This window comes from Staurois parvus, unplaced genomic scaffold, assembly GCF_062004578.1.
Source record: "Staurois parvus isolate SC_StPar_1 unplaced genomic scaffold, SC_StPar_1.0 ptg001335l, whole genome shotgun sequence".
Lineage (NCBI taxonomy): Eukaryota > Metazoa > Chordata > Amphibia > Anura > Ranidae > Staurois > Staurois parvus.
In genome coordinates, this window is record NW_028319131.1 from 533,647 (window position 1) to 550,175 (window position 16,529).

The 16,529-nt window shown below is 48.6% G+C and overlaps 1 long non-coding RNA gene across 1 annotated transcript; it reads right to left on the reverse strand.

The window, feature by feature from the left end:
* Positions 1–1,416: 1,416 nt before the first annotated feature.
* On the reverse strand, positions 1,417–8,473 carry LOC149436818 (uncharacterized). The gene is made up of 2 exons (XR_016308262.1): positions 8,177–8,473; positions 1,417–1,671 (listed from the first exon to the last, which is right to left on the reverse strand). It is a non-coding gene; the product is annotated as an uncharacterized LOC149436818 (long non-coding RNA).
* Positions 8,474–16,529: the final 8,056 nt, after the last annotated feature.

Genomic DNA, 16,529 nt, shown 5'->3' on the forward strand with positions numbered 1-16,529 from the left:
CTGCTGCAGAAAAGAGTGAAATAGTTCGATGCCTTGGACGAGGGATGAAAACATTCGATATTTCACGAAAACATAAGCGTGATCATCGCACTATGAAGAGATTTGTGGCTGATTCAGAGCACAGACGGGTTGGTGCAGATAAAGGCACATTGAGGAAGATTTCTGCCAGATCCATGCATCGGATCAAGAGAGCAGCTGCTAAAATCCCATTACATAGCAGCAAACAGATATTTGAAGCTGCTGGTGCCTCTGGAGTCCCATGGACATCAAGGTGTAGAGTCCTCCAGAGTCCTCCAACTGTGCAGAAACCTTCTATTCGGCCACCACTAACCAATGCTCACAAGCAGAAACGGCTGCATTGGGCAGAAAAATACATGGAGACTCATTTTCAAACAGTCCTGTTCACTGATGAGTGCCATGCAACCCTGGATGGTCCAGATGGATGGAGTAGTGGATGGTTGGTGGAAGGCCACCCTGTTCCAACAAGGCTGTGACGTCAGCAAGGCGGTGGTGGAGTCATGTTTTGGGCCGGAATCATGGGAACAGAGCTGGTCGGCCCCTTTAGGGGCCCCGAAGGTGTAAAGATGACCTCTGCAAAGTATGTGGAGTTTCTGACTGACCACTTTCTTCCCTGGTACAGAAGGAAGAACTATGCTTTCCGTAATAAAATCATCTTCATGCATGACAATGCACCATCTCATGCTGCAAAGAATACCTCTGCATCAATGGCTGCTATGGGGATAAAAGGAGAGAAAGTCATGGTGTGGCCTCCATCCTCCCCTGACCTCAATCCTATTGAGAACCTTTGGAGCATCCTCAAGCAAAAGATCTATGAGGGTGGGAGGCAGTTTACATCCAAACAGCAGCTCTGGGAGGCTATTCTGACATCTTGCAAACAAATTCAAGCAGAAACTGTCCAAAAACTCCCAAGTTCAATGGATGCGAGACTTGTGATCTGCTATCAGATAAGGGCTCCTATGTTACAATGTAACGTGACCGCTTCAAATGTTTACAAAGTTACAATGTTGGTAAAAGTTTGATTGAAATAGCTTTTGATTTCAGTAAATTTGCTGCAAACACAACAAATGACAATTTTCAGTTCTTTACAACCTAGAAAGTGTTCTGAAACTTCCTGTGCGGAATAATCCGGAACAAAAATCCTGTTATCATTAGGAGGTTTGTTCAATAAAATGTGAATTGTCCTCTTCTAGTTGTCACCTGAGAATTCTGCCGACTGTTATTTACAGCAATTATTGAGGGAAATGAGAAAATATCATTTGCATAATATTTTGGAACACGGTGTGTATATATATATATATATATACCAAAAAAGTTTCCTAATGAAGACAAGAAAAAAATAATAAGTACGGAAAAAATAATGGATTTTTGGGCACAGTAAGAGACCACACAATAAAATACATACAGCCATTTATTGACATAAAACAGTCATATACTCTCTATAACACTCATAGTACAAACATAACCCCAAAAAGGGGGGCCAGTAAAAGAAGGACACAAATAATTACAAAGTGCCTCCCTTGCAGGCATATTAATCACTTGACACATAGATACAAAATTACAATGTGAAAAATCAAAAATTGGTCAACGTGTTTCGCCGGGGCATTTGGCTTCTTCAGGACCGCAACTTGAATGTCAGGGAGAATAGTGCGTCTGCATGTAAAAATATACAAATTAGGTATACAGACAAGTACATAGAAATACATGTAATAATACAACATACATATATAATACATATAATAGACAAAAAATGTTAGCTAGGCTTATGTGGAGACATGGCAGATATATATATATACTGCTCAAAAAAATGAAAGGAAGACTTTGTAATCCGAGTTTAGCATCAAGTCCATGAAATTCCTGGGATATGGATCTGGTCAGGTAAGTCACAGAGGGAGTTGTTATTCAGTTTCAGCTGCTTTGGTGTTGATTAAATTAACAACAGGTGCACTAGATGGGCAACAATGAGATGACCCCCAAAACAGGAATGGTTTTACAGGTGGAGGCCACTGACATTTTTTCTCTACTCATCTTTTCTGACTGTTTATCACTAGTTTTGCATTTGGCTCGGGTCAGTGTCACTACTGGTAGCATGAGGTCATACCTGGACCCTACAGAGGTTGCACAGGCAGTCCAACTCCTCCAGGATGGCACATCAATACGTGCCATTGCCAGAAGGTTTTAAATATAAATAAAATAAAGAAAAAAAATATAGAAAAAAATATATAAAAAAAAATATATAAAAATATATATAAAAAATCACAATCAAAAACACCCAAAAATCCAAAAAAAAAAAAAAAAAAAAAAAAAAAATCCAAAACAAGAAGGAGTCCCAAAATTTGAAGGAGTCCCAAAATTTTCCAAATCTTTATCTGTGATATCTTAATTCTTCATATCTTCCAACATTCTTAGTGATATACTTCAAACCCGATCTTCATATACCTCAAGAAAAAAGAGCTCAACATGTGTGATATCTTCAAAAACAGAGTTATCTAAACAACTGTGCCACACGTGTTTCATGCACATAAAAATAAAAATATATGTGCCACCATAACCGTGAGAAAAAGATAGCCCTCAGCCTTAGGAGTCAATCCACTGCATACCACCAACGAGAGTTCATAGTTACCCTCACAGTGATATCAAGGGTCTGAGTATTGCCTTCCACTTTAAGGATATTCTTTCAGCCTTTCCAGCCACTTCCCACAGACCTCAATAACAGACCATGGATCAGTATATGTCAAAAACACTTATAACACTTTATTGTAGCAACTTACATTCAAGTAAGATAACATCAGCTTCACAAACGATATATTCCCAATCCTTCCTCTCATCGCCAGTGTATAGATTGCCACACTATCTCACCTCCGAGGGAGGAATGATTGCCGTGGGTTCCTAGTCCCTCAAAGCCCCATGAGGATTGCAGTAAACACATCCGCATGTACCAGGATCAAAGATGGCCGTCGCCGCACTTCCGGAAGAGCGTACCTACGTCACCACGTCACGTGCCCCGGACGCGTTTCGTCACATCCGACTTTTTCAACAGGGATACAGACGTGATTCCTCATTCCCCTTAAATACCAACCAAGGCGGGGAAAATAATTACCGCGGCCATTTTACATCCTGGAACATCGGATCTCCTCACTCACTTATATACAATATGTCAGGGCAATTGAAACGGGACACAGGGCCATTGGGACAAAACATTTCAATACAACCATCATTGGAATGGCAAAAAGCTATTACCCACACATCCCCCAATACATCAACCGTTCTAAGCCAAAACATCACAGTACTTTATAAGGATAAAATAACCATCAGGGTCCAGTAAGAACTCCTATACAGGCAATTTAAATAAAATAAAATCAAATATCTAAATGACCAATGAATTATATAGATTACAATAAAATCCCTCCCCTCCCAAATATAAATGGTTCTGTATTAAAAGAGATATCTGGTGACATTTATATTTGGGAGGGGAGGGATTTTATTGTAATCTATATAATTCATTGGTCATTTAGATATTTGATTTTATTTTATTTAAATTGCCTGTATAGGAGTTCTTACTGGACCCTGATGGTTATTTTATCCTTATAAAGTACTGTGATGTTTTGGCTTAGAACGGTTGATGTATTGGGGGATGTGTGGGTAATAGCTTTTTGCCATTCCAATGATGGTTGTATTGAAATGTTTTGTCCCAATGGCCCTGTGTCCCGTTTCAATTGCCCTGACATATTGTATATAAGTGAGTGAGGAGATCCGATGTTCCAGGATGTAAAATGGCCGCGGTAATTATTTTCCCCGCCTTGGTTGGTATTTAAGGGGAATGAGGAATCACGTCTGTATCCCTGTTGAAAAAGTCGGATGTGACGAAACGCGTCCGGGGCACGTGACGTGGTGACGTAGGTACGCTCTTCCGGAAGTGCGGCGACGGCCATCTTTGATCCTGGTACATGCGGATGTGTTTACTGCAATCCTCATGGGGCTTTGAGGGACTAGGAACCCACGGCAATCATTCCTCCCTCGGAGGTGAGATAGTGTGGCAATCTATACACTGGCGATGAGAGGAAGGATTGGGAATATATCGTTTGTGAAGCTGATGTTATCTTACTTGAATGTAAGTTGCTACAATAAAGTGTTATAAGTGTTTTTGACATATACTGATCCATGGTCTGTTATTGAGGTCTGTGGGAAGTGGCTGGAAAGGCTGAAAGAATACCTATAAAGTGGAAGGCAATACTCAGACCCTTGATATCACTGTGAGGGTAACTATGAACTCTCGTTGGTGGTATGCAGTGGATTGACTCCTAAGGCTGAGGGCTATCTTTTTCTCACGGTTATGGTGGCACATATATTTTTATTTTTATGTGCATGAAACACGTGTGGCACAGTTGTTTAGATAACTCTGTTTTTGAAGATATCACACATGTTGAGCTCTTTTTTCTTGAGGTATATGAAGATCGGGTTTGAAGTATATCACTAAGAATGTTGGAAGATATGAAGAATTAAGATATCACAGATAAAGATTTGGAAAATTTTGGGACTCCTTCAAATTTTGGGACTCCTTCTTGTTTTGGATTTTTTTTTTTTTTTTTTTTTGGATTTTTGGGTGTTTTTGATTGTGATTTTTTATATATTTTTTTATATATATTTTTTTTATATATTTTTTTCTATATTTTTTTTTCTTTATTTTATTTATATTTATTTTTATTTTTAATATTTTGGGTGACTATTTAAGTTTTTATATTCACACTATATTGTGATTAGATGGTAATCAAGTTTACTTTATTTTGATGATTGTTTGTACTTCAGGGGAAGGATTGTGGTAGTAACTTGATGGGGATTCTATTTTGAGAAAGGATAGTGCTATTCCTTCTACATTGCCAGAAGGTTTGCTGTGTCTCCCAGCACAGTCTCAAGAGCATGGAGGAGATTCCAGGAGACAGGCAGTTCCTCTAGGAGAGCTGGACAGGGCCGTAGAAGGTCCTTAACCCATCAGCAGGACTGGTATCTGCTCCTTTGTGCAAGGAGGAACAGGATGAGCCCTGCCAGAGCCCTACAAAATGACCTCCAGCAGGCCACTGGCGTGAATGTCTCTGACCAATCAGAAACAGACTTCATGAGGGTGGCCTGAGGGCCCGACATCCTCTAGTGGGCCCTGTGCTCACTGCCCAGCACCATAGAGCTGAATTGGCATTTGCCAGTGAACCCCAGAATTGGCAGGTCCACCACAGGCGCCCTGTGCTTTTCACAGATGAGAGCAGGTTCCCCCTGAGCACATGTGACAGATGTGAAAGGGTCTGGAGAAGCCATGGAGAACGTTCTGCTGCCTGTAACATGGTTCAGCATGACCGTATTGGTGGGGGGTCAGTGATGGTCTGGGGAGGCATCTCCATGGAGGGACACACAGACCTCTACAGGCCAGACAATGGCCCCGTGACTGCCATTAGGTATCGGGATGAAATCCTTGGACCCATTGTCAGACCCTACGCTGGTGCAGTGGTTCATGGGTTCCTCCCGGTGCAGGGGGTCCTGGGTTCCTCCTGATGCAGTGGGTCCTGGGTTCCTCCTGATGCAGTGGGTCCTGGGTTCCTCCTGGTGCATGACAATGCCTGGCCTCATGTGGGGAGAGTATGCAGGCAGTTCCTGGAGGATGAAGGAATTGATACCATTGAATGGCCCCCATGCTCGCCTGACCTAAATCCAATAGAACCCCTCTGGGATGATATGTTTCAGTTCATCCGACGCCACCAGATTGCACCTCAGATTGTCCAGGAGCTCAGTGATGCCCTGGTCCAGATCTGGGAGGAAATCCCCCAGGACACCATCCGTGGTCTCATTAGGAGCCTCCCCCGACGTTGTCAGGCATGTATACAAGCACGTGGGGGCCACACAAACTACTGAGGAATGACAGGATGACAACACTCCATCCATATCTCCCATTTGCTGTCCTGTGTTGTCACCCTGTCCTACAGGCTTCACTTCCTGTTATAGGATGACAACACTCCATCCCTGTCTCCCATTTGCTGACCTGTGTTGTCACCCTGTCCTACAGGCTTCACTTCTTTTTATAGGATGACAACACTCCATCCCTGTCTCCCGTTTGTTCTCATGTGTTGTCAGCAAGTCACTAAGGCTTCACTTCCTGTTATAGGATGACAACACTCCATCCCTGTCTCCCATTTGCTGTCTTGTGTTGTCACCCTGTCCTACAGGCTTCGCTTCCTGTTATAGGATGACAACAGTCCTTCCTTGTCTTCCATTTACTTTCATGTGTTGTCACCCTGTCCTACAGGTTTCACTTCCTGTTATAGGATGACAACACTCCTTCCTTGTCTCCCATTTGCTTTCATGTGTTGTCACCTTGTCACTAAGGCTTCACTTCCTGTTATAGGATGACAACACTCCTTCCCTGTCTCCCATTTGCTGTCTTGTATTGTCACCCTGTCCTACAGGCTTCACTTCCTGTTATAGGATGACAACAGTCCTTCCTCATCTCCCATTTGCTTTCATGTGTTGTCACTCTGTTATACATACTCCTCTTATAGGGTGACAATGCTTTCTTGTCTCCTAGTTGCTCTCATGGGTTGCCCCCCATGTCACATAGGCTTCACTTTCTGTTATAAGATGACAGCACTCCATCTCTGTTTCTCATTTGCTCTCCTTTGTTGTCATCTTATAACAGAAAGCCTCTGTGACATGGTGACAACCCATGGGAGAAATTGGGAGACAAGAAAGTGTTGTCACCCTCTAAGAGAAAGTGAAGCCTGTATAACAGGTTGACAACACAGGACAGAAAATGGGAGATGAGGATGGAGTGTTGTCACCCTATAACTGGAAGTGTAGACTGTGACTGCCAAGAAATGAGAACAAATCGGACACAGGCTTCACTTCCATTTATAGGATGACAACACTCCATACCGGTCTCCCATTTGCTCTCCTGTGTTGTCACCCTCTTGTAGGATGACAATGCTGTCCTGTCTCCTAATTGCTCTTATATGTTACTTTGTCACATAGGCTTCACTTCCTGTTATAGGGTGACAACGCTACATTCTTGTCTCCCATTTAATCTCTTGTCTTGTCACCATGTCACATATGCTTCACTTCCTGATACAAGATGACAACGCTCCGTCCTGGTTTCCCAATTACTCTCCTGTGTTACCACTCTGTCACATAGGCTTCGCTTCCTGTTATAGGGTGACAACACTCCGTATTGGTCTCCCATTTGCTCTCCTCTGTTGTCACCCTCTTGTAGGATGACAATGCTGTCATGTCTCCTAATTTCTCTTATGTGTTGTCACTTTGTCACACAGGCTTCACTTCCTGCTATAGGGTGACAACGCACCATTCCTGTCTCCTATTTAATCTCTTGTCTTGTCACCATGTCAGATATGCTTCACTTCCTGACACAAGATGACAACGCTCCGTCCTGGTTTCCCAATTACTCTCCTGTGTTACCACTCTGTCACATAGGCTTCGCTTCCTGTTATAGGGTGACAACACTCTATACTAGTCTCCCATTTACTCTCCTCTGTTGTCACCCTCTTGTAGGATGGCAATGCTGTCATGTTTTAAAATTGCTCTTATGTGTTGTCACATTGTCACATAGGCTTCACTTCCTGTTATAGGGTGACAACGCTACATTCTTGTCTCCTATTTAATCTCTTGTCTTGTCACCATGTCACATATGCTTCACTTCCTGCTACAGGATGACAACGCTCCGTCCTTGTCTCCCATTTGATCTCCTACGTTGTTACTCTTTCATACAAGCTTTACTTCCTCTTAGAGGGTGACAACACTTTCCTTTCTCCGAATTGCTTTCATGGGTTGTCACCTTGTTACTTCATGGTTACATAATACCCTTTATAGGTTGCGAACACTCCATCCCTGTGTGACAAGGTGACAACCCATGACAGCAATCAGGAGACAGGAAAGCGTAGTCACCCTACAAATGGAAGTGATGCCTATGAGACAGGGTGCCAACACAGGATAGCAAATGGGAGACAAGGATGGAGCGTTGTCACCCTATAACAGGAAGTGACTGAGCAAGCACCTTATTGGCAGGATCACCAGGGAATATTTCAATATTTAAAATAATGACCATAGTTATTGAAGTGACTTCATCCCATTCGATCCTCTATGAGATCGTAGCGGCCGGGCTTACATCGACTTTATGGAGAATGGCAGCTGCTTCGATCGTCCAGGAACCCCGCGCCGCCGGCATCCTGCTTCTCACCTCCTCTGCCTGTGAACAATAGACGGAGACAAGGAGATAATATTTCTCTTCCTGTGAGCGCGGCGCTCATCTGCATCGCATTTGGCAGCGGCGGTGAGCAGGTGCGCGGACGGCGGAGTCGCTGGCACACACCGGCCCCTTCCTCGCTCTCTTCCTCCCGCACGCCTCTTCCCACTTTTCCAGTTTCCGAAAAGTGAGCGGCTGCCCCTTCCAGGTCCTGGGAGAGTTCCTCGTTCTCTCACACCAGAAGCCAGAAAAAAAAAAAGTCTCTGGCTCGCCGGAGTGACAAGGAAGCTGTTTTCAATTACGGAGCTGGAAAGCCTCCACCGCGCCTCCCGCTGCCAAGATCCCAATCCCAGCAGCTCTCGGCGTCCCGGATCGGATCAATGTGGGAGTGGGAAGCTTCGGAGACGGATGGGCTGCCGTCAAAGATGGCAGCTTAATCCGGAGCGCGGCGAAGGCACTCCCAACATCGAACATTTCCCCGCGTCTGAAACTTCAGAGACTTCAGCGACATCAGATTGGAGACTTTTACCTTTAGGCCCCGGCCACGTGAGTGGGTTTTCTCCTGCATTTCCCGATAGTGGAAATGATGGTGCCCATTGACGTCAATGCAATGCATTTTTTAAAAAACACAAACACATCTTTGTTGCAATTGCAGCACAATTTTGGCTCCATAGGCTTCATCAGAAACGCACCAAAAATGTATGTAAAATGAATATACGGGCATTTTGTGTTTAAAATCCAGTCTCCTCCTATGAAAAAAAAATGTCATGCATGAAAAACGCACAAAGTTGCAGTACAAAAAAGACTGAAAAATGCATCAAAATGCAGCAGCACTAGTGTGAACCTGGGCTTAGGGCCGGTTCACACTACGGGAAAGGCGTGTACCATGATCTGCGCCACAGGCACACGTGCTGCCCCTGCGAGACGTGTGTGGGTGCCATTAACCACTTCCAGTCCGGACACTTTCCCCCCCTTCCAGTCCGGACACTTTCCCCCCCTTCCAGTCCGGACACTTTCACCCCCTTCCAGTCCGGACACTTTCCCCCCCTTCCAGTCCGGACACTTTCCCCCCGTTCCAGTCCGGACACTTTCCCCCCCTTCCAGTCCGGACACTTTCCCCCCTTCCAGTCCGGACACTTTCCCCCCCTTCCAGTCCGGACACTTTCCCCCCCTTCCAGTCCGGACACTTTCCCCCCCCTTCCAGTCCGGACACTTTCCCCCCCTTCCAGTCCGGACACTTTCCCCCCCTTCCAGTCCGGACACTTTCCCCCCTTCCAGTCCGGACACTTTCACCCCCTTCCAGTCCGGACACTTTCACCCCTTCCAGTCCAGACACTTTTCCCCCTCCAGTCCAGACACTTTTCCCCCTCCAGTCCAGACACTTTTTCCCCCTTCCAGTCCGAACCCTCCCCCCCTTCCAGTCCGGACACTTTCCCCCCCCCTTCCAGTCCGGACACTTTCCCCCCTTCCAGTCCGGACACTTTCCCCCCTTCCAGTCCGGACACTTTCCCCCCTTCCAGTCTGGACACTTTCTCCCCCCTTCCAGTCCGAACACTTTCCCCCCCTTCCAGTCCGGACACTTTCCTCCCCTTCCAGTCCGGACACTTCCCCCCCCCTTCCAGTCCGGACACTTCCCCCCCCTTCCAGTCCATACACTTTCCCCCCCTTCCAGTCCGGATGCTTTCACCCCCATTCCAGTCCGGACGCTTTCACCCCCCTTCCAGTCCGGACACTTTCCCCCCTTCCAGTCTGGACACTTTCCCCCCTTCCAGTCTGGACACTTTCCCCCCCTTCCAGTCCGGACACTTTCCCCCCTTCCAGTCCGGACACTTTCCCCCCCTTCCAGTCCGGACACTTTCCCCCCCTTCCAGTCCGGACACTTTCCCCCCCTTCCAGTCCGGACACTTTCCCCCCCTTCCAGTCCGGACACTTTCACCCCCTTCCAGTCCGGACACTTTCCCCCCCTTCCAGTCCGGACACTTTCCCCCCTTCCAATCCGGACACTTTCCCCCCTTTACAATCCGGACACTTTCCCCCCCTTCCAATCCGGACACTTTCCCCCCCTTCCAGTCCGGACACTTTCCCCCCCTTCCAGTCCGGACACTTTCAACCCCTTCCAGTCCGGACACTTTCCCCCCCTTCCAGTTTGGACACTTCCTCCCCCCCCCCCTTGCAGTCCGGACACTTTCACCCCTTCCAGTCCGGACACTTTCACCCCCTTCCAGTCCGGACACTTTCACCCCCTTCCAGTCCGGACACTTTCACCCCCTTCCAGTCCGGACACTTCCCCCCCCCTTCCAGTCCGGACACTTTCCCCCCCTTCCAGTCTGGACACTTCCTCCCCCCCCCTTCCAGTCCGGACACTTTCACCCCCTTCCAGTCCGGACACTTTCACCCCCTTCCAGTCCGGACACTTTCACCCCCTTCCAGTCCGCACACTTTCACCCCCTTCCAGTCCGGACACTTTCACCCCCTTCCTGTCCGGACACTTTCACCCCCTTCCAGTCCGGACACTTTCACCCCCTTCCAGTCCGGACACTTTCACCCCCTTCCTGTTCGGACACTTTCACCCCCTTCCAGTCCGGACACTTTCACCCCCTTCCGGTTCGGACACTTTCACCCCCTTCCAGTCCGGACACTTTCACCCACTTCCAGTCCGGACACTTCCCCCCCCCCTTCCAGTCCGGACACTTTCCCCCCCTTCCAGTCTGGACACTTCCTCCCCCCCCTTCCAGTCCAGACACTTTCACCCCCTTCCAGTCCGGACACTTTCACCCCCTTCCAGTCCGGACACTTTCACCCCCTTCCTGTCCGGACACTTTCACCCCCTTCCAGTCCGGACACTTTCACCCCCTTCCAGTCCGGACACTTTCACCCCCTTCCTGTTCGGACACTTTCACCCCCTTCCAGTCCGGACACTTTCACCCCCTTCCAGTCCGGACACTTTCACCCCTTCCAGTCCAGACACTTTCACCCCCTTCCAGTCCGGACACTTTCACCCCCTTCCTGTTCGGACACTTTCACCCCCTTCCAGTCCGGACACTTTCACCCCCTTCCAGTCCGGACACTTTCACCCCCTTCCTGTTCGGACACTTTCACCCCCTTCCAGTCCGGACACTTTCACCCCCTTCCTGTTCGGACACTTTCACCCCCTTCCAGTCTGGACACTTTCACCCCCTTCCAGTCCGGACACTTTCACCCCTTCCAGTCCGGACACTCCCCCCCCCCCTTACAGTCCGGACACTTTCCCCCCCTTCCAGTCCGGACACTTTCACCCCTTCCAGTCCGGACACTTTCCCCCCCTTCCAGTCCGGACACTTTCACCCCCTTCCAGTCCGGACACTTTCCCCCCCTTCCAGTCCGGACACTTTCCCCCCTTCCAATCCGGACACTTTCCCCCCTTTCCAATCCGGACACTTTCCCCCCCTTCCAATCCGGACACTTTCCCCCCCTTCCAGTCCGGACACTTTCCCCCCCTTCCAGTCCGGACACTTTCAACCCCTTCCAGTCCGGACACTTTCCCCCCCTTCCAGTTCGGACACTTCCTCCCCCCCCCCCTTGCAGTCCGGACACTTTCACCCCTTCCAGTCCGGACACTTTCACCCCCTTCCAGTCCGGACACTTTCACCCCCTTCCAGTCCGGACACTTTCACCCCCTTCCAGTCCGGACACTTTCACCCCCTTCCAGTCCAGACACTTTCACCCCCTTCCAGTCCGGACACTTCCCCCCCCCCTTCCAGTCCGGACACTTTCCCCCCCTTCCAGTCCGGACACTTCCTCCCCCCCCCTTCCAGTCCGGACACTTTCCCCCCCTTCCAGTTCGGACACTTCCTCCCCCCCCCCCTTGCAGTCCGGACACTTTCACCCCTTCCAGTCCGGACACTTTCACCCCCTTCCAGTCCGGACACTTTCACCCCCTTCCAGTCCGGACACTTTCACCCCCTTCCAGTCCGGACACTTTCACCCCCTTCCAGTCCAGACACTTTCACCCCCTTCCAGTCCGGACACTTCCCCCCCCCTTCCAGTCCGGACACTTTCCCCCCCTTCCAGTCTGGACACTTCCTCCCCCCCCCTTCCAGTCCGGACACTTTCACCCCCTTCCAGTCCGGACACTTTCACCCCCTTCCAGTCCGGACACTTTCACCCCCTTCCAGTCCGGACACTTTCACCCCCTTCCTGTCCGGACACTTTCACCCCCTTCCAGTCCGGACACTTTCACCCCCTTCCAGTCCGGACACTTTCACCCCCTTCCTGTTCGGACACTTTCACCCCCTTCCAGTCCGGACACTTTCACCCCCTTCCTGTTCGGACACTTTCATTCCCTTCCAGTCCGGACACTTTCACCCCCTTCCTGTTCGGACACTTTCACCCCCTTCCAGTCTGGACACTTTCACCCCCTTCCAGTCCGGACACTTTCACCCCTTCCAGTCCGGACACTCCCCCCCCCCCTTACAGTCCGGACACTTTCCCCCCCTTCCAGTCCGGACACTTTCACCCCTTCCAGTCCGGACACTTTCCCCCCCTTCCAGTCCGGACACTTTCACCCCCTTCCAGTCCGGACACTTTCCCCCCCTTCCAGTCCGGACACTTTCCCCCCTTCCAATCCGGACACTTTCCCCCCTTTCCAATCCGGACACTTTCCCCCCCTTCCAATCCGGACACTTTCCCCCCCTTCCAGTCCGGACACTTTCCCCCCCTTCCAGTCCGGACACTTTCAACCCCTTCCAGTCCGGACACTTTCCCCCCCTTCCAGTTCGGACACTTCCTCCCCCCCCCCTTGCAGTCCGGACACTTTCACCCCTTCCAGTCCGGACACTTTCACCCCCTTCCAGTCCGGACACTTTCACCCCCTTCCAGTCCGGACACTTTCACCCCCTTCCAGTCCGGACACTTTCACCCCCTTCCAGTCCAGACACTTTCACCCCCTTCCAGTCCGGACACTTCCCCCCCCCTTCCAGTCCGGACACTTTCCCCCCCTTCCAGTCCGGACACTTCCTCCCCCCCCCTTCCAGTCCGGACACTTTCCCCCCCTTCCAGTTCGGACACTTCCTCCCCCCCCCTTGCAGTCCGGACACTTTCACCCCTTCCAGTCCGGACACTTTCACCCCCTTCCAGTCCGGACACTTTCACCCCCTTCCAGTCCGGACACTTTCACCCCCTTCCAGTCCGGACACTTTCACCCCCTTCCAGTCCAGACACTTTCACCCCCTTCCAGTCCGGACACTTCCCCCCCCCCTTCCAGTCCGGACACTTTCCCCCCCTTCCAGTCTGGACACTTCCTCCCCCCCCCTTCCAGTCCGGACACTTTCACCCCCTTCCAGTCCGGACACTTTCACCCCCTTCCAGTCCGGACACTTTCACCCCCTTCCAGTCCGGACACTTTCACCCCCTTCCAGTCCGGACACTTTCACCCCCTTCCTGTCCGGACACTTTCACCCCCTTCCAGTCCGGACACTTTCACCCCCTTCCAGTCCGGACACTTTCACCCCCTTCCTGTTCGGACACTTTCACCCCCTTCCAGTCCGGACACTTTCACCCCCTTCCTGTTCGGACACTTTCACCCCCTTCCAGTCTGGACACTTTCACCCCCTTCCTGTCCAGACACTTTCACCCCCTTCCAGTCCGGACACTTTCCCCCCCCCCCCCTTCCAGTCCGGACACTTTCACCCCTTCCAGTCCGGACACTTTCACCCCCTTCTTGTTCGGACACTTTCACCCCCTTCCAGTCCGGACACTTTCACCCCCCCCCCCCCCTTCCAGTCCGGACACTTTCACCCCCTTCCTGTCTGGACACTTCCCCCCCCCCTTCCAGTCCGGACACTTTCCCCCCTTCCAGTCCGGACACTTTCACCCCCTTCCTGTCCGGACATTTCCCCCCCCCCTTCCAGTCCGGACACTTTCACCCCCTTCCTGCCCCCAGGCCAATTTTCAGCTCTCAGCGCTATCACACTTTGAATGACAATTGTACGGTCATGCAACACTGTACCCATATGAATTTTTTAGAGACAGGTAAAGCTTTATTTTAGTGGTATTTATTCACCACTGGGATTTTTTTTTTTTTTTTTGCTCTATAAATGAAAAAGTCCAAAAATGTTGAAAAAAAGTGTTTTTCTTATACAATTTTGCAAATAATTCTTTCTTCATAAATCTCGGCCAAAATTTATTCAATTATCTTTTTAGTAAAAAAAAAAATAACCCAAATTAGTTTATAACCAAAAATTATAATTTGTCTACATTTTTATTTAATTTTTTTATATTAATATATATATATATATTTTTTTAACATACCGTCACCCTAGCAGTACAGTGTATTACTTGTGGGGGGTGATGAAGGTTTTTCTTTTTTTGTTTTTTTTTTACACTGATTGCTTTACACCCATAAAGGCTGTAAAAGCAAGGCACAACCACCACCAAGACAAACCATCAAACAACGGGCGGGCGGGAGGGAAGTTTGCCCTGTGAAAACTCTCTTCAGACTGAAAACCCTGCCACACCCTGTAAGACCACCCCTGCCACACCCTGTAAGACCACCCCTCGTAGCTCCCCAACTCCTTCCTTAACTATTTTGACTCCCCCTTATGCTAATGTGACTCTGCCTCTCCCAACCCCCTTTAACCCCTTCGTTCAGGTCTTCTTTCTTCTTACTCCGGGCCTTCCTGTACTAGGTCTCTTTGATCTGAATTCTCTATAATACATTGCAATTGCAGTCAGATTCAGAAAGCTTCTCACAGTCCTTTGGGGCAGCACTACAGTCTCTTTTCATGTGTGTTGTGCCAGTTTCCTTCTCTTTCAGGACCATTCAGAGAATGAAAACACTGGCATCCATATTAACTTAGCTGCCTTGGTTGCCAGGTGCACATGATGAGTGCCAGAGTGAACATGTGAGTCCCAGGCTGGACAGCACTATCCAAAACGTATCATTCGGTTTTACTTTATTGCTCCTGAAAAAAAAATCTCAGACTAGATTCTTATATCACCTAAAAACTTCAATAGCTTCACTGGAATTCCTAGTTCCAGCCAACCATCATGACCATTAAATTGATCCACTTAACTTCTCGGTTCCAGTATAACCATTAAAAGCTCCACCAGAATTTCCTGTTCCAGGCAACCACGATAACCCTAAAATAGCTCCACTGTAATTACCAGTTCCACTCAACCAATACGACCATTGAAGAGCTTCACTTGACTTCTCAGATCCAGTCAACCATCGTGACCATTGAAAAGCTCCAATGAAATTCCCAGTTCCAGCCTACCACCATGATCATTAAATAGCTCCACTTGACTTCTTGATTCAAGTCAGCCACCATGATCACTAAAGAGCTCCACCGGAACTGCCAGTTCCAGCCAACCACCATGACCAATAAATAGCTCCAATTTACTTCTTGGTTCCAGTCAACCATCATGACCTTAAAGAGCTCCAATGGAATTCTCAGTTCCACTCAAACACCATTACCATTAGAGTGCTTCACTGGTATTCTCAGTTCCAGACAACCACCATGACCCCTACATAGCTTAACTGAAACTCCTAGTTCCAGCCAACCACCATGACCGTTAAATAGCTCCACTGGAAATCCCAGTTCCAGTCATTCTCCGTTTCTGTTAAATTACTCCACTGGAATTCCCAGTTCCAGTCAACCACCAGGACCATTATAGCACTCCACTGGAATTCCCAGTTCCAGTCAACCACCAGGACCATTATAGTACTCCACTGGAATTCCCAGTTCCAGTCAACAACCAGGACCATTATAGCACTCCACTGGAAATCTCAGTTCCAGCCAACCACAGTGACCATTAAATAGCTTCATTGGAATTTCCAGTTCAAGCCAAACACCATGACCATTAAAAAACTCCACGGGAATTCCTAGTTCCAGCCAACCACCATGGAAATTAAAGAGCTCCACTGGAATTCCCAGTTCCAGTCAACCACCATGAAGATTACATTTTTTCACTGGCATTCCCAGTTCCAGTCAATCATCATGACCATTAAAGAGCTCCACTGGAATTCCCAGTCCAGCCAACCATCACGACCATTACAATGCTATATTATTTTTACTCCATGGATTCTTTGTAGTGTACACACAAATACCTGAGGTACCCATCCACCTAAACAATATGGGAGAGTCAGAAACACAAACTACTTCAAGAAAATCTAATCACTTTGGCTCTCCAAGAGATAAAAGTTTCAAACTCAGCTCCAGACTGAAGCAAGTGTCCACTAAGAACTGGCCGTTCTAGTGTCCTTAGTTCCTGTGTAGCAATGACCGCATAGGGGATG